Source organism: Theropithecus gelada, chromosome 7b, assembly GCF_003255815.1.
Source record: "Theropithecus gelada isolate Dixy chromosome 7b, Tgel_1.0, whole genome shotgun sequence".
Classification (NCBI taxonomy): domain Eukaryota; kingdom Metazoa; phylum Chordata; class Mammalia; order Primates; family Cercopithecidae; genus Theropithecus; species Theropithecus gelada.
This window is the reverse complement of record NC_037675.1, coordinates 86,084,842-86,107,324: the sequence shown is the minus strand read 5'-3', so window position 1 is coordinate 86,107,324 and position 22,483 is coordinate 86,084,842.

Below are 22,483 nucleotides of genomic sequence, written 5' to 3'. Positions count from 1 at the left end.
CTTTTTTGGTTTCACGTGAATTTTAGAATAGGTCATTCAAATCCTGTGAAGAATGTCATTGGTAGTTTGATGGAAATATCATCAAAATTCTACATTGCTTTGGGAAGTATGGTCCTTTTAACAATACTGATTCTTTGTATTCATGAGTTTGAAATGTTATTCCACTTGTTTGTATCATCTCTGATTTCCTTCAGCAGGCTTTTGTAATTCTTTGTTTGTTTGTTTTTTGAGGCAGTTTTGCTCTTGTTGCCAAGGCTGCAGTGCAGTGGCACGATCTTGGCTCTCTGCAAGCTCCCCCTCCCAGGTTCAAGTGATTCTCCCGCCTCAGCCTCCAGAGTATCTGGGATTACAGGCATGTGCCATGAAGCCCAGCTAATTTTGTATTTTTAGTAGAGATGGGGTTTTTCCATGTTGGTCAGGCTGGTCTCAAACTCCTGACCTCAGTTGATCCTCCAGCCTCGGCCTCCCAAAGTGCTGGGATTACAGGCATAAGCCACCTAGACTGGCCTGTAATTCTTATTGTAGAGATCTTTCACCTCCTTAGTTAGCTATATTCCTAAATATTTTAATTTTTGTGTGGCTGTTGTGAATAGGATTGTATTCTTCATTTGACTGTCAGCCTGGACGTTCTTGCTGTATAAAAATGTTACTATTTTGTATCCTCGGGTTTTAGTGAAGTTGTTTATGAGATCTAGGAGATTCTCTGCAGAGATTATGGGGTTTTCTAGGTATAAGATCATAACAAAAACAAACAATGAGGAATGGACTCTCTATTCAATAAATGTTCTTGAGATAATTCGCTAGCTATATGCAGAAGATTGAAAATGAACTCCTTTTTTCACCATATACAAAAATCAAATCAAGATGAAATAAAGACATAATTGTAAAGACCCTAGAAAACCTAGGAAACACCTTTCTGAACATAGACTCTGGCAAAGATTGTATGAACAAGTGTCCAGGCCTGCCACGGTGGCTCACGCCTGCAATCAAAGCACTTTGAGAGGCCAAGGTGGGTGGATCACCTGCAGTAAGGAGTTCAAGACCAGCCTCACCAACATGGTGAAACCTCATCTCTACTAAAAATACAAAATTAGCCTGGTATGGTGGCGAATGCTTGTAATCTCAGCTACTCGGGAGGCTGAGGCAGAAAAATCGCTTCAATCCTGGAGGGAGAGGTTGCAGTGAGCCGATATCGCGCCATTGCACTCCAGCCTGGGCAACAAGAGTGAAACTCCGTCAAAAAAAAAAAAAAAAAAAAAAGAAGAAAGAAAGAAAGAAAGAGAAAGGAAGGAAGGAAGGAAGGAAGGAAGGAAGGAAGGAAGGAAGGAAGGAAGGAAGGAAGGAAGGAAGGAAGGAAGGAAAGAAAAGAAAAGAAAGTCGAAAAGCAATTGCAACAAAAACAAAAATTGACAAAAGAGTCCTAATTAAAGATCTTCTGCACAGCAAAGGAAATTATCAACAGAGTAAACAGACAATGTGGAGAATGAGATAAAATATTTGCAAACTATGTATCTGACAAGAGCCTAATATTTAAAATTTGTAAGGACTTAAACCAATTAATAAGCAAAAAAAATGAACAACTCAATTAAAATGTGGGCAAAGGACATGAACAGATAGTTTTCTAAAGAAGACATATATTTGGTCAACAAGCATATGAAAAGAGTTCAATATCTCTGATCATTAGAGAAATAAAAATCAAAACCACAATGAGATACAATCTCACACCAGTCAGAATAGCTATTATTAGAAGGTTAAAAAGTAACAGATACTAGTGAGGTTGAGTAGCAAAGGGACAACTAACATACTGTTGGTGGAAGGGTAAATTAGTTCAGCCATTGTGGAAAGCATTATGGTGATTCCTCTAAGAGCTAATAACAGAATTATCATTTGACCCAACAATCCCATTACTGAGTATATACCCAGAGGAATAGAACTAATTTTACCATAAAGACACATGTATACAAATGTTCATTGCAGCACTGTTTACAATAACGAATACATAGAATCAACTTAAATTCCCATCAAAGGTAGACTGGACACATAATGTGGTACACATATACCATGGAATACTTTGCAGCTACAAAAAAGAATGTGCTCATATCCTTTTCAGCAACATGGATGGAGCAGGAGTCTCTTATCCTAAGCATATTAATTCAGGAATAGAAACCAAATATCACATGCTTTCACTTATAATTGGGAGCTAAACCTTGAGTATACATGGAAACAAAGAAGGAAACAATAGGTATTATGACTTATTTGAGTGTGGAAGGTGGGAAGAGAGGGAGGATTGAAAAACTACCTACTAGGTACTGTGCTTATTAGCTGGGTGATGAAATAATCTGTACACCAAACCTCCATGACACATAATTTATCCATGAAACAAACCTATGCATGTCTCCCCCACCGAATCCAAAATAAATGTTGGGGGAAAAAAAGAACTCTCTTTATCAATTTTTGTAAGGCAGATCTGATGGTGATTAACTCACATTGGTGTTTTTGTGGTGGCTGTTGTTTTTCTCTGGGAAAGTTTTTTTATTTCTTACCCATTTCTGAAACTCACCTTTGCTTGAAAAATTATTCCTCATTAAAACTTTTACTTTTTTTTATTTCAAGCAATTTGAATATATTATATAACTGTGTCCTGGCCTGCTGGTTTTCTTTTTTCCCACAAAATCTACTCATAGTCATATTGACACTTGTTTCTATGCAATGTGTTTCTTTTCTCTTGTTGCTCTCAAAATGATTTATTTGTCTTTGATTTTTGATACTTTGATTATGTACTTAGATATATTTCTCTTTGGGTGTAATGTGATTGGGAATCTTCATGCTTACTCTACTTGGGTGTTGGCATCTATCCTCAAATTAGCAAATTTCCTTGGTAGGAACAGACCTTCACTATTTTTTTTTAGCCTGCAATTCTTGAAGGGCCAGCTGATGATGACCCGAATCCAGCAGAATTTGTTGTGAATTCTCTAGCTTCTTGGGTGCTGCCTTTCCTCTGATGTCAAGTGAGGCTGCTGGTGGTTATCCACTATCACGTGGAGCTACTGGCTGGATATTATGCGGGCTTCTAGCCAGGTGAATCAGAAGATGTATTCTAGGGTTGAACAATTCCACTCTTTGGGGTCTTCAGCTGGACAGGGCTGTAGACTGAGCTTTAAGGTTAGGCAAAATTATTGCTCAGGAAAGGCAAGTAAGAGGCTATGTTCCTTAGAAATGCTCAATTGAGGATTGCCTCCCTGTCAAGGGAAGTCATGGGGTGGGCTGAGTTGAGTAGCTGTTTAGCTTTTTTGGTGGAGTAGGGTTAGCCTCTATAATTTTCCAAAATCCGTGTGGAGGTGAGAGTATCACTCCCTAGGACGGGTTATAGAGCAGGTTTTTGGCTGAGTAGAACTACTGCTTGACTTCCTGGGTCAAGCAACTCTAGCCCACATCCTTGTTCAAGAGGCATGAGAGTGGAAGTCTCTTTTCCTGACCAGTCACTGGGAAAGCCCAATGGCTGAAAAATGGAGATGCCTCTTGACTTTCCGGGGCAAGCCAGCCTCGTTTCATTGCCTCTCTGAAATACGTAGGAAGTAGGAGTCTCCCTATCTGGTTGAGGTGAGACCAGAGCGGGCTTCCTTGGAAGAATTTTGAAATGCTAGGGATACTGAATTACTGCCTCTCGTCCTCTTTTTCTCCCCATAGAAACTGTGGTACAGAAAAATCTTCTCCATCTGGTGTTCTGCCAACTTGTGGGGTGGGGAAGTGGTGCAGTTGGAGTAAGACTGTTCTTTTGAGCATTCTAATTCAGATTCCATCTAGTCCTACAGACCACATGAGTGTATCAGGCTTTTTTCCAAGTGCTGGGGTTTTTAAAAAGATATTCTAGTCTGTGGATAGTTCCTAGCTGAACTTTCGGCAGGGGAATTGGAGCCTGAGACTTCTTATTTTGTCATCTCAATGATGTCATTTCTCTCTCTCTCTCTCTTATACATATATACATATACATATACATATGCATAGCATATACATATACATATACATATACATATTCAACTCATATCCCTACTGGTTCCTTCAGCTTGAAAACTGTGCTCAAATCCCATCTGGGGAATAACTAAAAGGGATACTGTGTTCCACTCCACACCCCCACTCAGCTTGTTTCGTATTGTTCATCTCTTGCGATAGCCAAGTTCTCTGAAAATGCCTTCCTTCTCATTTTCTCTTCATATTTTTTCTATCATATTTTTTTTCACTCCAACTCAAGGGAAACTAAATCTGTGTTGCTAAAGTTATTACAGTGGCCTTTTAAATGACTGCACTTTCTGCTTCATTACTTCCTATTAGGTGTTTTCTTCAGTAGCTTTCTTCTTTCTCAGCTTCACGGTCTTCTCTTTTCTTGTTGACTTCCTAACTTCCTATTAATCTGCTTTTAGAGATTTACCCGTGAGATTCTCTTTCTCTGTCAATACTTCAGATATGAGTGTTTCTCATGCTTGTACCTGGAGATTTTCCTTATTCTCGCTTTAAAAAAAAAAAAAAAATTGTTGCTAATGAGGAATATTTTTTGTTTGTTTTTGGTTTTAGTTTCTGAAGAGTAGAAGTCCTTTTCATGAATTATCCCTTGCCCAATACCTGAAATGTCATTAGTACTAGGCTTTTGAGCAAAAATATTCTGATTTCTATATGAATAAAACATAGCTTCCCTTATTTATCTTTCAATAAGAACAATAGTCAAACAACATGTGCTATGTGTGGTCAATGTTAGAAAGTGGAGAATGATTATAGTCTCATGTTGTGAGAATATGAGGGGCAACTCTCATCCACTTAGCAATTTTGCTGACAATGCTGACTAAATAAATAATAAACGTTTCCACCATTAATGTCTAAGGCTAAGGTGACTTTTCAATACCTACTTTAAGTAATATCCTCTTAATACTGAAACCACTATAAAGAAAATTTTTAAAATTCAGTTTGGTGTAAAACATCATATTTTAAATGCTCTAATGATTGGAAAAAGGGAAAGAGCTTTAAAAGATTGATGGGAGTCCCTCTTGCAGAGTTGTGTTATAATGTATGCTCTACCTTTAGACTTTGGCTATTAAAATGATTGTTACCTGTGAAGGAAGAATTTTAAAAATTTCAGAGAGCGAGGAAGGAGGGAGGAAAGGAAGTAAGGGAATGGAGGAAGCAGCAAAAAAGAAAAGGAAGAAGGAAAGGAGAAAAGGAGAAAAGAGAGAGAAAGAAGAAAAAATTAAATATATATATGAAATTCTTTTAGTGTTCTTCACTTAAAAGCCCATAGGGGATAAAAGAAAGAGGGAAAGAAAGCTTACTGGCTGTTAATGGATAAACGAAGGGAGTTTCCTAATAAATGTTGCTATATTGTTTATTTTACAAGGGGAACCCATATTACCTTTAAGTCTCCTTTCCCATGGCCTACGTTGTCTAAACTTGCACTACATTTAATCAAATTTGATGAGTTGCATAACAAAGGAAGAATTCCAGATAGTATTTACCCTCATTCTTTTATTCCCTGGGCAGACACAGGGAAGAGGCCAAAACATGAGGCTAAGGAATGAAGACATTTCAGAATAATACAGTGACCTCTAGAACAAACTGGTTCCACATGAAAGAATTCATGTTAATAAAAAGGTTAGCATCATTAATTCCATGATCTCTTGTTTTGACAGCCAAGATGAATCTTTCTGTTTTCTTAAACATTCTATCCTCTTTCCTGAATAGAGGTCACATCTACAATTGTGGCAGTGAGTCAATTAATACATTTTCTTGAAAGGATATATAAAATAATGACCATCAGACAAATAGTGAATGGATTCTAAGCATTAATAATAACATAAATCTTTATCATTGTTTTACAAATGTGTGCAAAAATTTCCTCCCAGTCTTTGTCTATATCTATACTTACTTTGAATGTCACTGGGAAATGAACTGATACCATGATTGTAAAGTATCATGCATAGTAAGAGAGCTACAGTGAAAAGGGAGCTGTATCTTCTTCATGACTCAGTATAAATAGTGAAAATTCCTTCTGAATTGATTGCAACCTTGAAAGCATGTTTTCATTCTAGTGTCCTCCAGATATGGAGAGCCAATGAAATTTTACATTGTCTAGCTAACCCAGCTCTATAAAATGATGAGCATCAATAACAATTTCTCAATGACTGATTAGAGCCATAGCATTCAAGGAGTTAGGTCCCAAACTGCAGAAATAGATAGTAAAGAAGGGATGAGCTGCTAATTAGGCCTTTGTGTGTGCATTTGTGTATGTGTGTGTACATATCTGGTCTAGGGACTGAGAGACATAAAAAGGAAAAGTATGTGTGCAAGTGCATGAGCTAAAGGTGTTTTAGAAGGATACACCATGAATAGTTAGATATATAAAACAGAAAGAGATGAGTGTTTAAAAAGAAACTTCATGTATTTCCTAATTTAGCATAACATCAATGTTTATGCACAGACATATTTCCACCATGAAAAATACTCTAAGTGCATGCCAACGCTTAAATTTCAGTCTCAGATTGTCAACCACTAGCTTAATCAGAGCAAAAACAGGGTGGTTTTTTTTTTGTTTTTTTTTTTTTTAGACATTCGGGGCAGATCCTCTTAACTGACTACACAAAGGACTTCCCAAAGTTCTCTCTTTTACTCCCTCCACAAAAGTGGCTGGAAAGCCAAATAATTATTTTCCCAGGAAAGTTGTATGTTATAGTAGCTATTTAATCCAGTCTTAGTCTCTGCATAATAAGCAGAATGATGCAGATGAGGAGGATTTGGTTTGAAAAACAAATTGCTTACCTAATAACGAAGGACGTGGCGGATTTTCCAGATTTGGCCATTCTTGTTGCCTTCACAATAGGTGACATTCATTGGGGTCACATGCCCATAGAACCACAGGGAGAGAGGCAAGCAGAGAAAGTCAATATGCTTAGGGTGACAAAGTGGGAAGACAGTAGTAGCCTACCTGTCTAATTTAATGCCTGAGTGCCCCGAAAAATGCCACTAAACTCTACTGTCAGATTACTTATGGACAAAAAATACTATTTGTTTAAACCACAGTGTTCTTGCTTTCTCATTGATGCAGTTCAGTATATGTCTGTGTGATTCAAGGTCTCTTCCAAAAAATATATTTACTGTTTTAAAAATTTTAAACGTATTTGATTTTATTAATCTAATCCTACAAATGTGACATGCTTTTTTGACAGGATTGTCAAACTTTCATCATATTAAAAAGAATCCTAGGACATTTAAAAACATATAGAAATCCCTTTTTACGTAAATAAACCATTTTAATTTATTGATTTTGTCTTCAAAATCTTGGTGTTCTTTTTTTTTATCTCTATTATCACACATATCATTTGTTTTATCAACTCTTTAGCCTCGCTGTGTGAGTCTACTTGCCCTTCCATCTTTCTCTATAGTGATAATAAAAGGACATTGCATGATTCATAAATTGTGCCACTAGAAAAGGCATGTAGAATAAAAAATATGTGACACAATCTTGTCATGCAATAAATCATTTAAAATTATGTTTTTATGGCTCAGCATTTGCTAGACATCTATAATTATACAGTGTCAGCATCCATGGCCAATCCAACTATTTTTCCAATGCTCTTTTGCCAAATCAAGGAAGCATAGCAAACACAATAAAAAGAACACAGGGATATGAAACTCCAGTTTCAACTCTGTACAATTTACTAAATTTACTATCAAAGTAACTTCAGATAATTTTATGACTTTCTGAGCCCCTCACATGTTGTTCTTTTAAAATTAAATAACAATTTTAAAAATCCGCTTTAGAACTTGGTACATATTAAATGTTTAGTATAGTCAGTAGCTTTCTTTCCTTTTCTAATATATGCATTTCTTTTTGTTGTTGATGTTACAAAATGATTCGTATTTTCCTACATATATGCTTATTTAAGGTAAGATAAAAGGTTAGTTCATTTTGGTAGAAGCAAAAGAATACACACAGCTGTTTCCTGCTGCTGTAATACCTGTAGAGCACAGAAGATAAAACAGAAATTGTGAGTATTTCCTAATTGCATAATAGTTATTAACAAAATTGATTGTTAGCTGTATGCTTGGCCTTCTGCTATGATTATAAGTGGATTATTATTTTTTACCAGAACCTCTCAAAAGCCCAGTGAATTAGCTCTCATTTCGTCTTATGCATTTCAAATGAAGGCCTGGAAATTTGGAAAGTTTTTAAAACCTGCCCAAAATTCAATAGCTCATCAGTGGTGGAATCTGGTGGATTTGGGATTTTAATGAACTCACTCTGACTCTACAGCCTAATCTATAGTTTCTCTTTATATCGTGCCATAAGAGGTGTTAAGAATATATAATAGCTCAAATACCATAAAGTGGTGGAAACTCTAAAGAATCTCCAGCAATTGTTATTTTTTAACTGAAACTTCTCAATTTTAAATTATCTTTACCCTCTTATATTTTACAAGTAGGGGATTACTTCAAAAAATTATCTGTTATTATCCATAAGGTACATGGTTAAATTCTTTTTTAAGGAGCATGTTGCAATGTTAAAAGTGTAACATCTGGCGAGGCGTGGTGGCTCAGGCCTGTAATCCCAACACTCTGGGAGGGCAAGGTGGATGGATCACCTGAGGTCAGGAGTACAAGGCCAGCTTGACCAACATGGCAAAAACCCCGTCTCTACTAAAACTTCAAAAATTAGCAGAGTGTGGTGGCCCATGCCTGTAGTCCCAGCTAATCTGGGAGGCTAACTCTGGGAGAATTGCTTGAACCCAGGAAGCAGAGATTGCTGTGAACCGAGATTGTGCCACTGCACTCCAACCTGGGCGACAGAGTGAGACTCCATTTAAATATATATACACACACACACACACACACACATATATGTGTATATACATATATATGATATATATCTAATATATATGTGCATATAATATGTATATATTGTGTATATGATATGCATATATGTATATATTGTATATGTATTATATGTGTATGTGTATATATAGATATATATGATATATATCTAATATATATACATAAATCACATACATGTGTATATACATACATACACATATATACATATAAACACATATATACACATATATACATAGATATAAGCTTCTCAAATTTTTGATAGATATGAAATCCAAAATTTGTCTTTTAATTCAGTAGCTTGTATGTTATGTCAGCACATAGAACTAGATCAGCAGACCAACTTAAATAAAGCCCAAAAAACTAAATATCTGAATTATACTCTGCTGACTTCTAAAAAAAATATGTCATGTCCTACACTCAGGAATTTTCATGTGACAAACTGAAAAAAATTGAAATGAATTGCCTAGTTCTGTTTATTCATATCCTTAAGAGATGAATGTAAGCAGATCTAACGTCTTACTTAACTTTTAATGTCTTTTTTATAAAATAAGTGAATTGTGAATAGGCTGTTTGAAGTGAGTCTTATAAATCACCTGAACTGCTCCACTATTGGCATGTCTTGGAGTCATTATGTATAATTGGCTAATGGTGTATTTATTCTCACATTATTGGATCAGCTCCAGGGATAATCACAGATGAGTTTCAAAACTCCAGGAGGATTTCTATGCAGAAGTAAATGAATTAAAGCACAAGATAAAACTAATTACTTTTATTTAAATTCAATTTTGGGGGTAATCGTTCTGTCTTGGGGGTTTTCCAGCAGTTTTCAGAAGTGATAAATTTGCTTTAGTTTGCTAAGTTGCATTTCCTTAGAGCTAAGAGATTAAATCATTGGGATGAATATTAGGAAGTAAGCTAAATTTTATGGTAGAATTTCCCACCTTAGTTCTTCATGCTCTTTTTGATGCTTCCCTTAACCAGGCATTTGAAAACCTGATAAATGAGAAAAAAAAAAAAAAAAAAGAAACACTTTCAATGCCAAATTTAAGTGCACATTACTGAAAGGTGTTAGGAGTTCCAGAAATTAAACACCATAATCAAAAAGACTCACATATACTTTGCTGAAAGCATCTACAGGACTGGACAAGACTCAGAGAATGTGAGTCATGTAGAGCCATAATTTTCATGTAAAGCAACTGGATGTAGTTAAGTAATAAAAATTTAAGGTTTTTCCTCTCCATATGCTTGGCTGGGTGTGTATTTTTTTTTTAATGTCTGATATTATACCTGTCCAGCCAGTTTCCTTTGACATGAGACCATATTGCCATGGGAGTGGGAATATCACTGAAATAGGTTTATAAATTAAGTATTACACTTAAGGCATGCTTCTTCAGTTAAGTAGGACCTTTCACGAAATATGACTTGAGTCTGGGCGCGGTGGCTCACACCTGTAATCCCAGTACTTTGGGAGGCCGAGGCGGGCGGATCACAAGGTCAGGAGATCGACACCATCCTGGCTAACATGGTAAAACCCCATCTCTACTAAAAATACAAAAAATATTAGCCGGGAGTGGTGGTGGCCCCCTGTAGTCCCAGCTACTCGGGAGGCTGAGGGAGGAGAATGGCTGAACCTGGGAGGCAGAGCTTGCAGTGAACTGAGATCGTGCCACTGCACTCCAGCCTGGGTGACAGAGCGAGACTGAAAAAAAAAAAAAAAAAAAGAAGAAAAGAAATATGACTTGGGATAAGAAAAGAGGTGCAGTGAAAAATTAATTACATAAAGCATTGGTTAATATATCAATTAAAATTGGATTTGGCTACATGTAAAGAGGTATCTAAATAAACGTCATTGTACAGAAGTGAGTTCTCTCATAAAACAAGTCTGCAGTAAGATGTTGCCAGATTGGTGTGATTACTCTATCATCATTAGGGATCAAGGATCCTTCTATTTTCTCTTTTTTTCTTCATCTCACTTACCTATTAAAGCAATTAATATCACTGATTGAATGGGTGGAGGAGAAGAAAGATGATGACAAAAGACCAGTAATACAAATTCAACTATTTGTGTGTGGGAGAAGCCAGAAAAAGCCAAACCGCCAGATCTCAAGACGGTGGGCACTACCTGATGAACTAAAGAGAGATTTTTAGAACCTCTGGAAGCTCTGGGTGCCTGGAGAATTCAACGTCAGCAGAACTCAGCTGAACTCCGACTTTTCTAATTTCTTCATTACTATTAAATAGAGGTTAAGATTTCAACGTCATTAGTGTTTAGGAGCTACCGAGTAGTTCTGTAACTTGATGTGTACTATAAGCTGCTTGTCTGATAGAAAATTACAACAAAACTGCATTCTGTCTTCTAAAAAAATATGCTGTCGTAGAGATCATACCACTGCTGAATATGAAAATCATTTGACTTTTTCTTTCTGTCAAAAGATTTAAAGCCAACGAAATACATATTTTTAAAATGTGTGTGCCATATGAGGATGACTTACCATTATACTGTCTTTAAAAAGCCCAAATATGTGAAAATCAGATATAGTTCAGAGGTGTAACTTCAAGAATGATACAGCTGTTTGAATCCCATGTAAATTGCTCTTCTCTCTTTAGGATTTCAGTAGGGAGAAAAAAAAAAAAAAAAAAGCAAATTTTTGACAAGTTGCCAGTTCTTGGATCTTTTAGTTTGTTTTATTTATGGTCCTACTTTGGGGCCTTACTGTTAGAGACTTTTACACTGGATAGTGGCAGAGAAGTGATTCAGAAGTGGCTCTTGCAGAAATGGGCAGATATTAAAAGCCCATGACCAATCCCTTTTCAGATATATTATATGCTTATTTTTCTATTGAAATCATTGTTGCCATTCCGGTCAGGGGCACGAGAGGGATGCATTAAAAAGAGCTGTATCAAAGCACCAAAACTAGTTTGCCTGTTATTATTCATATTCCCTTAAAGTAATCTTGGAAAAGAAATGACAGAAACAGTAAGTACATTTCATTCTTATCATATATTTTTGGAAAGATTCATAAGTTTCAGGATAAGTAAAAATTAACTATTGACCATATAAAGTAGACTCCAACTCAAGTGAAAGTGATTCAGCAGGTCTGGGATGAAGCTCAAAGAGTTGCATTTACAACAACATCCAAGGTCATTTTAATACAGAGTTATTGGAACACTCTTTTAAAGACGCTGATCAGCGACATTGAAGTATTTCTCATGATCTGAATACAGGAGCTCATTATGTTTGTATTTTGACAAAGAAACTAATTGATTTTATTTTTAATTAATTATGAATATTTGCATAGGCTGGTAATTATGTACAAAACTATACTCATTTGAGGGATCTAAAAGAATCTTCACCGCACCCCACAGGACCTCATAAGTCCTACACAGAAGGGCTGAAATATAACTTGCTATAATGTGGCATGAATTTCTCAGAAACTCACTCTAAATGCATTTGTAATGAAGTTTCTAAGGGAAATGTACACTTACAATGATTTCACCACAGGCAGTTTAGGAGAACTACTTTTCAGATTGTTTTCTGTTATGATTCCTACTGAACATTTGAATACATTTACTGGTTTATAAAATACCTACAAAATACATAGAAGGATAATATAAAGATGTTATTAAAATTTTGGTTTTTGGTCTCCTTATTTTGTAATCAATTTGGAGGATCTTGAGAAATTTAATTGACATTTGCTGTCTCCAAGGATTCTGCACTGAGGGAGGAGATTCCCAGAATAAGGTTTAGGTTGAAATCTGAAATCCCTCTCAGATTTTATCAGGCATAACTTAAATTCCTAGAGCATTCTAGCGCAATGCTTCCTCCCGAGGCGTCCAAATTCTCCATCTGCTGCTATTCACGGGATCCTGCCTTTTACCTAGAATTCTTCCTCTAAAGCAGCTTCCTGGCTTCAGTCAATCCCATCCATTTTCACTTATAGAACAATTTTGTTTTTAGCCTTCAATTAGCATTCTCACATCAATCGAGTAACAATGTATTTCCATGTCTGAAATACGTATACTTTTAAAATTTCAAGCAGAAAAGAATATAAAATGAAACCATATTTCAGATTAAAAAAAAAAAAAATCCAGTTGTTGGATATCCTGGGAAAGATCTCAGGAACAAGGAACGAGATAGTGGCATGAGGACATGTCAAATAATCTGGAACATTCTGCTATCTTAATGACAGATCAGTGAATAATGACAATATCCTTCATTGACAGGAAAGCAGTCAAAGAGTGTTTTAGGATTATAATGAAATAAGAATCTGTGACTTCTTATCCAATGAACACAAGTTTGTATCCTGGCTGTCCCACATGCAAGCTAAATGGCCTTTGATAAGTCATTTTACTTCTCTGGATTGCAGTTAACCCATTGGTTAAAATATGGCTAATATTTATTTTGATGGATTATTATAGCAACTAAATTAGATTTTGCATGTAAAATAATTATTACAGTGAAACTTAGCTTAATAAATAATACTTGCATTTCATGGTTTATCTTTTGGTTTTTATATTAAAGTTTTGATAAATTTGGTAGCATAGTCTTCATTGCATTTCCTGCTAGGTTTATGGCATTGCTGATTTTCTATATATACAGATGCAAAAAATGTATTTTTAAATAAGTATGTTTATTTTTTAATGTCAATTTAATGAAATGTAATTTGAACTAGTAGTATAGAAAAGACTTGGATCTTGAGAAATATTTTAAACTGGACCCAAGGTTGAGAAACTACCATATGATACACTGCCAATTATGCATTTTTCTTCTTTAATAATTCACAGATTTTTTATTGTCGGATTCAGAAAGCATAACTTCAGAATAAGAGTGATGGAAGGATACTGTCATTATTCACTTCATAAGGGGAAAAACCCTCCTTCAAAATACCATTCCTTTCATGAAGTTCTCTACTAGATGCTAACATTTCATCACAAGGCAATGAGGCCATAACAAACCAGACAAATGGAGTCAAATCAGAAACATAAGTGAGCAGAAATATTCCTCTTTGTCCAGTCTCTCATTAGAGGCATGAAAAAAAAATTGTTTACTAATGAGGTACAAGCCTCAGAACTGATCATTTATTAATGATTAACATGGCATTCCTGTGTATACTCAATGAAATAGTGTCTTTTTAACAGGAAAGTATATGGAAGATGGCATGTATGATTTCATCCAAATGAAATCATAAATGATAGATCTTTCAGAGAGGAGGCGTGATGAGGTCAGAGATTAATAGCATTCTTTAAAATAATGCTCGTAATGTTGGGAGGAAGTTCAAACTGAAAAGAAAAAAAAGATTAAAAAGACCAATAGTTGTTTTATAAATTGCCCGCATGTTTACATGCAAGAAACAAAGCAAAACAACACAGCATACTAGTTGTATTAATTTCTAGCAAACTTGAAAATATGTGTACTTCCATATCTTTCTCCCTCTTTCACATATGCACATCCTCACACCCCTTATGCCCCAACCCTGAGAAAAATATTTCAGAAGATGCTGACCGAAGTTCTATCTACTTGGAAAGTTCCCAAATAGTAACTATTTTATGGAATTTTCTGACCTGCTGGGCCTCACAATAGTTTTCTCACGTCCTCCTGAAAATAATTGTGGGAAAAACAATTCTTGTAACACGTAGTCTGAAATGTTTTTAGTTCTGATTAAAATGATCAACAATTGGTGTGGTTTTGAATTCTTAGAAATCTTTGCTTGTCAAGTGCTTTAAAAGAAATATATTATCTTGGGTTTGACACAGTCTATCCATAGGAGATGAAGTTTATAAAATGTTTAATTCATTTTTTCTTAATTTACTACAATAGAATGTTTATGGGAGGATAAAAACAAAATAACTTGTGTCAGGAAAAGATATTATGTCATCAAGACCAGGCCGTATTTTATATTTACATGTTTGTATGTGACCCTGTTATAGCATAAGCTGTAAAACTAGTTACTGCTCTCAACAGGAAAAGTCAATTTGCAAATTCACAAATCATTAATGTTACACTTCTGTTGCAAAATATGTTAAGTTGTTGGTTTAAATAAAACCTCGAATCTCAAGTACAGATGCTGGTGTATGGCAGTATTACCACTCTCAGTCACTGATAGAACATACAAATTATGAATTATTGAGGTATTTGGGAGATAATCCTGCATTAGCAATTATGAAACATTATGAAATCAGAAGCAATGTCTTAAATAAGAATGAACGTGGAGACTTTATATTAGACATCTCAATTAGGTGCTAAACTGATAATACATCACGTGATATTTTTTCATGTAAATATTAACCATTATTAAATGCTTCTTTGTGACTTACCTTCTGTACCTTTTTGTGGGGTACAGGGCCAGGCTTACAATTGTGCAGATACCTTATCATGACTTTACAGATCACCTGTCTTATCATCAAGACGACTAACTGGAGGTGCCCAATGTTCACCTCCTTCATAAAAAAGACCAAAACAAGAAACAAATAATGGCTGTATGAGAAACTGTACTGTATGAGAAAACACTGGAATTGAGCAAGGAAGACATGAAAACCCTCTGAACCATGGAACCTTGAAATTGCAGCATAGAGAGGTAAGAAAAATACCTGACCAGGATTGGCGTCAAATGAAGACAGACTCCTCATTGCTGGGAAAAGGTAAGTGGGAGATCCCCAGCAGTCACCATTGCCAAGATGGATGCCCATAGTCCTACCTACAGGAGAGCGCCACAGTCCTTGTGGGTTCTAAACCCAGTATAAAGACTGACCTGGAATCTATGCAACTGCACTTTTCCAGAGAAGGAACTCACACTGGGTTCCCCTGCTCCCTGGGATCCAAGCTACTAAAGGCAGTCTCTTCAATAAATGATCCCAAAAAAACATGAAGAATCCACATACAGAAGAATGAGACTATACCCATATCTTTTATTATGTATAAAAATCAACTCAAAATTGATTAAAACCTTAAATGTAGTAAGTAAAATATGAAACTACTAGAAAAAAATTGGGTAAATATTTCAAGACATTGGTCTCGGTGAAGATTTTCTGGATAAGTCCTTAAAAGCACAGGTTACGAAAGCAAAAATAGACAAATTACATTAAATCAAACTAAAAAGCTTCCATATAAGGAAAAGCAATCAACACAGTGAAGAGACACCCTGCAAAATGGTGAAAATATTTGCAAACTATTCATCTGGTAAGATATTAATATCCAGAGTATGTTAGGAACTGAAACAACTCAATAGCAAAACAAAACAAAAACAAAAACAAAAAAATCTGATTAAATAATAGGCAAATCATCTAAATAGAGATTTCTCAAAAGAAGACACAAATGTCTACAATTATCAAAAGAAAACACGCTTACTATCCCTGACTGTAAGAGAAATGCAAATCAAAACCATGAAATATTTTTCAACTTCAGTTGGAATGGCTAATATCAAAACGACAAAAAATAATGCTGTTGAGGATAAGGAGATAAAGGAACTCTTATACATTGTTGCTGGAAATGTAAAATAATATAGTCACTATGGAAAACCATAAGGAGGCTGATCAAAAAGTTAAAAACAGGCTGGGCACAGTGGCTTACACCTGTAATCCCAGCACTTTGTGAGGCCACAGGCATGGCATCACTTGCGGTCAGGAGTTTGAGACCAGCCTGGCCAAAACAAGGTGAAAACCTGTCTCTACTAAAAATACAAAAATTAGCTTGGTATGGTGACAGACGCCTGTAATCCCAGCTACTCGGGAGGCTAAGGCACGAGAATCTCTTGAACTCTGGAGGCAAAGTTTACAGTGAGCCAAAGTTGTGTCACCACACTCCAGCCTGGACAACAGAGTGAGACTCTGTCTCAAAACAATAAACAAACAAAATTACCAACAAAACTACTGTAGAATACAGTAATCCCACTACTGGGCAAATATCCAATGGAAAGGAAATAAATATGCGAAAGATATCTACATTCCCATATTTATTTCAGCACTATTCATTTTAGCCAAAATATGAAATCACTCAAAATTTCCATCAACATATGAGTAAGTAAAGACAATGTGGTAGAAATATACAGCGAAATACTATTCAGCCCTGAAAATAAAAACCCTGTCATTCATGGCCATATGGATGAGCCTGGAGGACATTGTACTAAATGAAGCATGCCAGGCATGGTTAAGACAAATAGCCCTTATTCTCACTCATATGTGGAATCTAAAGAATTAGATCTCATAGAAGTGGAGAATAGAGTAGTGGTTACTAAAGGCTAGGATGTATAGGGGGAAGGAAGATATAGAGAGCTCGGTTAACAGATACAATATTACAGCTAGATAGGAGGAATAAGTTCTAGTGTTCTATAGCACTGTACGGTGACTCTAGTTAACAATAATTTACTGTGTATTTTCAAATAGCTAAAAGTGAAGATTTTGATTATTCCCAACACCAAAAAAGTGTTAAATACTGTAAGTGTTATGGATATGCTTACCCTAATTTGATCATTATGCATTGTCTATCACACAGTATCATTTGTATATTATATCAAAATATCAGAATCTACCCTATAAATATATATGATTACTACATGCCAATTAAAACTAATAAAAATAGTAACATTTCTAGATGTTTTTATTTACTTGAGGCATACAGAGCAGATAATATAAGACTTGGAATTGTAGTCCTGTACCATGATACCATTCTGTAATGAACCTCTCTCTCACAAGTGGTTATAATATATAAATTAAATAATTTTTACAAAATATATGTATCAGGGACAGAGAAGGGAATGATACCAGTAGGTACCCTTTCATTTTTGAAATAAAGGTCTGGTGTCTGTGTTCTCTCACCCTGCCCCTAGGCATAAATAAAGGCATGCCTTTCTGTCTGTCTCTCTCTCTGTCCCTTTCTCTCTTTTTAAAGTAAATTCTCCCTGTGTGTTTGTGTATGTAGACACCTAAAATGTGCACACAATTATATGTTATATTTCATGTAAAATATAAAGTCTCTAGGATTCTGCTTCCTAATCTGATCATGGGTTGACTTGTACTGCATTGTCTCTAAAGTTCCCTTATAGTTCTAAAAATTTGTTATGGAAACTAGCTGGGAAAATGGCAGATAGGAGGCAGGACTAACTTGTGGCAACCACTGGGATGGACAGAGTAGTGTGTGGAGAGCCACATGGTGAACTTTTGCTCCAAGAAGTATTGCAGGAACATACCAGGAAAGCCTAGACAATCCACAGAGCGTTTGAAGGAACTAGATCACTGTTGCAGGCTCCATGAGACAGTCGAGAACTGTGAACCCGCTTGCTTGCCCTGCTCACAGGCTGCCAGGAAATAAACTTGATGCTGTCAATGGGGCAATGTGGGAGTGAGACTAGCCTTTTGGTCTGTAGGCTGCACAGGCCCTGGGTGAGGCCTGTAGCTGACAGCTTTCCCCTACTTCCCTAGTGAAAGGTGTGGCACAGCAGAGTCAACCATAATCCCTCAGGAATATAATGCCATTGGCCTGGCAACCACACCTCCATCCCCGACAGCAGCCACAGAAAGTCCCACTCAGGGAGAGTTTGACCTCAGATATGCCTAACCCTGCCCCCACCTGATGGTCTTTTCTACCCACCCTGGTAGCCAAAGACAAAGAACATAATCCCTTGGGAGCTCTATGACCCTGCCCATAGAGTTAATCATCCCTATACAACCACAGTAAATGTGCTCTTGAAAGCGCCACCTCCTGGCTGGAGGCCAACCAACACAAAACCAGTGCACTGAACAAAAATACAACCAAGGACCTTCCCAGAGTCCACTTCACTCCCCTGCTACCTCCACTGGAGAAGGTGCTGGTAATCACGTCTGAAAGACGTGAAGATGGATCACATCACAGGTCTCTTTGCATCAACCCTAGTACCAGCTTGGCACTTGGTAGCTTTGCTGGGTGGATAGAACCCAAAAAGAAATAACAATCACTGCAGCTTGTCTCTCAGAAAGCCCCATCCCTAGGAGAAAGGGGAGAGCACCACATCAAGGGAGCACCTGAGTGGGACAAAATAATCTGAACAGCAGCCCTTGAGTCCTAGATCTTCCCTCTGACATAATCTACCCAGATGAGAAGGAACCAGGAAAACAATTCTGGTAATATTATAAAATGGTATTCTTTAACACCCCTAAAAGATTGCACTAGCTCACCAGCAATAGATCCAAACCAGACAAAATTTCTGAATTGTGAGAAAATGAATTCAGAAGGTTGATTATTAAGTCAATCAAGGAGACACCAGAGAAAAGTGAAGTCCAACTTAAAGAAATTAAAAAAAAAAAAAAAACAGGATATGAATGGAAAAATCTCTAGTGAAATAGATAGCATAAATAAAAAAAAAATATCGCAACTTCTGGAGATCATGGACACACTTAGAGAAATGCCAAATGCACTGGCAAGTCTCAGCAACAGAATCAAGCAAACAGAAGAGAGAACTTCAGAGCTCAAAGACAAGGCTCTCGAATTAGCCCAATCTGACAAAAACAAAGAAAAAAGAATTAAAAAAAAAAATAAGCAAAACCTCCAAGAATTTTGGGATTATGGTAAACAACCAAACCTAGGAATAATTGCTGTTCCTGAGCAAGTAGAGAAATCTAAAAGTTTGCAAAACATATTTGAGGGAATAATCAAGAAAAACTTCCCTGGGATTGTTAGAGATCTAAACATTCAAATACACAAAGCTCGAAGAACACCTGAAAAATTCACCACAGAAAGATCATTACCTAGGCATGTAGTCTTCATGTCATCTAAAGCCAAGATGAAGAAAATAATCTTAAGAGCCGTAAGCCCAAAATATCAAGTAACCTATAAAGGAAAACCTAACGGGTTAGGCAGATTTCTCAGCAGAAATCCTATAAGCTTGAATGAATTAAGGTCCTACTTTTAGCCTCCTTAAACAAAACAATTATCACGCAAGAATTTTGTATCCAGCAAAACTAAACTTCATAAGTGAAGAAAAGATAAAGTATTTTTCAGACAAACAAATACTGAGAGAATTTGCCATTACCAAGCCAGCACTACAAAAACTGCTAAAAGAAGCTCTAAATCTTAAAACAGATCTTCAAAATGCACAAAAATAGAATCTCCTTAAAGCATAAATCTCACAGGACCTATAAAACAATAACACAATGAAAAATTAAAAAAAAAATTCAGAAAACAAACAGCCTGATGAATAGAATAGTACCTCACATCTCAATACTAACATTGAATGTAAATAGCCTAAATGCTTCACCTAAAAGATACAGAATGGCAGAATGGATAAGAACTCATCAACCAAGTATCTGCTTTCTTCAGGAGACTCACTTGACACATAAAGACTCACATGAACTTAAGGTAAAAGGGTGGAAAAATAAAAGCTAAGCAGGAGTAGCTATTTTTATATCATACAAAACAAACTTTAAAGCAAAAGCTGTTAAAAAAGACAAAGGGGGACATTATATAATGATGAAAGGACTAGTCCAACAGGAAAATATCACAATCTTAAATATGTATGTACCTAACACTAGAGTGCCCAAATTTAGAAAACAATTACCACTAGACCCAAAAACTGAGATAGACAGCAACACAGTAGTAGTGGGAGACTTTAATACTCCACTGACAGCACTAGACAAGTCATCAAGATACAAAGTCAACAAAGGAACAATGGACCTAAACTATACAACAAATGAACTTAACAGATATTTACAGAACATTCTACCCAACAACCATGGAATATACATTCTATTCATCAGCACATAGAACATTCTCCAAGATAGACTATATAATAGGCTGCAAAACATATCTCAGAAAACTTAAGACAATCAAAATTATATCAAATACTCTCTCAGACCACAGTGGAATAAAATTTGAAATCAACTCCAAAAGGAACCATCAAAACTATCCATATACATGGACATTAAATAACCTGCTCCTGAATGATCTTTGGGTCAATAATGAAATCAATATGAAAATTTAAAATTTCTTTGAACTGAATGATAATAATCACACAACCTGTCAAAAACTCTGGGATACAGCAAAAGTGGCACTAAGAGTAAAGCTCATAGTATTAAATACCTACATCAAATGTCTGAAAGAGCATGAATAGACAATGTAAGGTCACATCTTATGGAAATGGAGAAACAAGAATAAACGAAACCCAAACCCAGCAGAAGAAAAGAAATAACCAAGATCAGATCAGAACTAAATGAAACCAAAACAAACAAACAACAGCAATAATACAAAAGATAAATGAAACACAAAGGTGGTTCTTTGAAAAAACAAGTAAAATTGATAGACCATTAGAGAGATTAATCAAGAAAAGAAGATCTGAGAAGATCCAAATAAGCACAATTAGTAACAAAATTGGAATATTGGAACTGACACCATAGAAATACTAAAGATCATACCAGGCTACTATGAATATCTTTACACATATAAACTAGAAAACCTAGAGAAGAAGATAAATTATTAAATATATACAACACTCCTAGATTAAACCAGCAAGAAGTGGAAACTGTGAACAGACCAATAACAAGCAGCAAGATTGAAATAGTAATAAAAAAGTTACCAACAAAAAAAGTCCAGGAGCAGAAAGATCCACAGCTGAATTCTATCAGATATTTAAAGAATTGATACCAATCCTATTGATGCCATTCCACAAGATGGAGAAAGAAGGAATCCTCTCAAAATCATTCTATGAAGCTGTTATTACTCTAATACCAAAACCAGGAAAAAAAATAATGAAAAAAGGAAACTACAGACTAGTATCTCTGATGAATATAGATGCAAAAATCCAGAACAAAATATTAGCTAACTGAATCCAACAGCATATTAAAAAGATAATCCACCATAATCATATAGATTTCCTACCAGGGATACAGGGATGGTTTAACATCCTCAAGTCAATAGATGTGATACACCACATAAACAGATTTTTTTAAGCCCATGATCATCTCAGTAGATGCAGAAAAACCATTTCTCAAAATCAAGCATCACTTTATGATTAAAACACTCAGAAAAATCAGCATAGAAGGGATATACCATAAGATAATAAAAAGCCATGTACAATGAACCCACAGCCAGCATTATACTGAATTGGGAAAATTTGAAAGCATTCCCCCTGAGAACAGGAATACGACAAGGATGATCACTTACACCACTTCTATTCAACACAGGACTGAAGTCCTAGCTAGAAGAATCAGACAATAAAAAAATAAAGGCCATCCAAATAGCTAATGAGAAAACAGTCACTATTTGCTGATGACCAGATTGTATACCTAGAAAACCCTAAAGACTCATCCACAAAGCTTCAAGAACTTATACCACCATCATTCTTCACAAAACTAGAAAAAACAATCCTAAAGTTTGTATGGAACCAGAAAGGAAGCCATATAGCTTCCTTTCTGATAAAGATAAAGCAAAAAGAAAAAATATAAAATACAAAAAGAAAAAAGATAAAGCAAAAAGAAAGATAAAGCAAAAAGAAAAACTCTTGAGGCATTACATTAGCTGACTTCAAATTATACTATAAAGCCACAGTCACCAAAAAAGCATGGCACTGGTATAAAAATAGGCACCATTGGAACTGAATAGAGAACCCCTAAATAAACCCAAATGCTTATAGCCAACTGATATTCA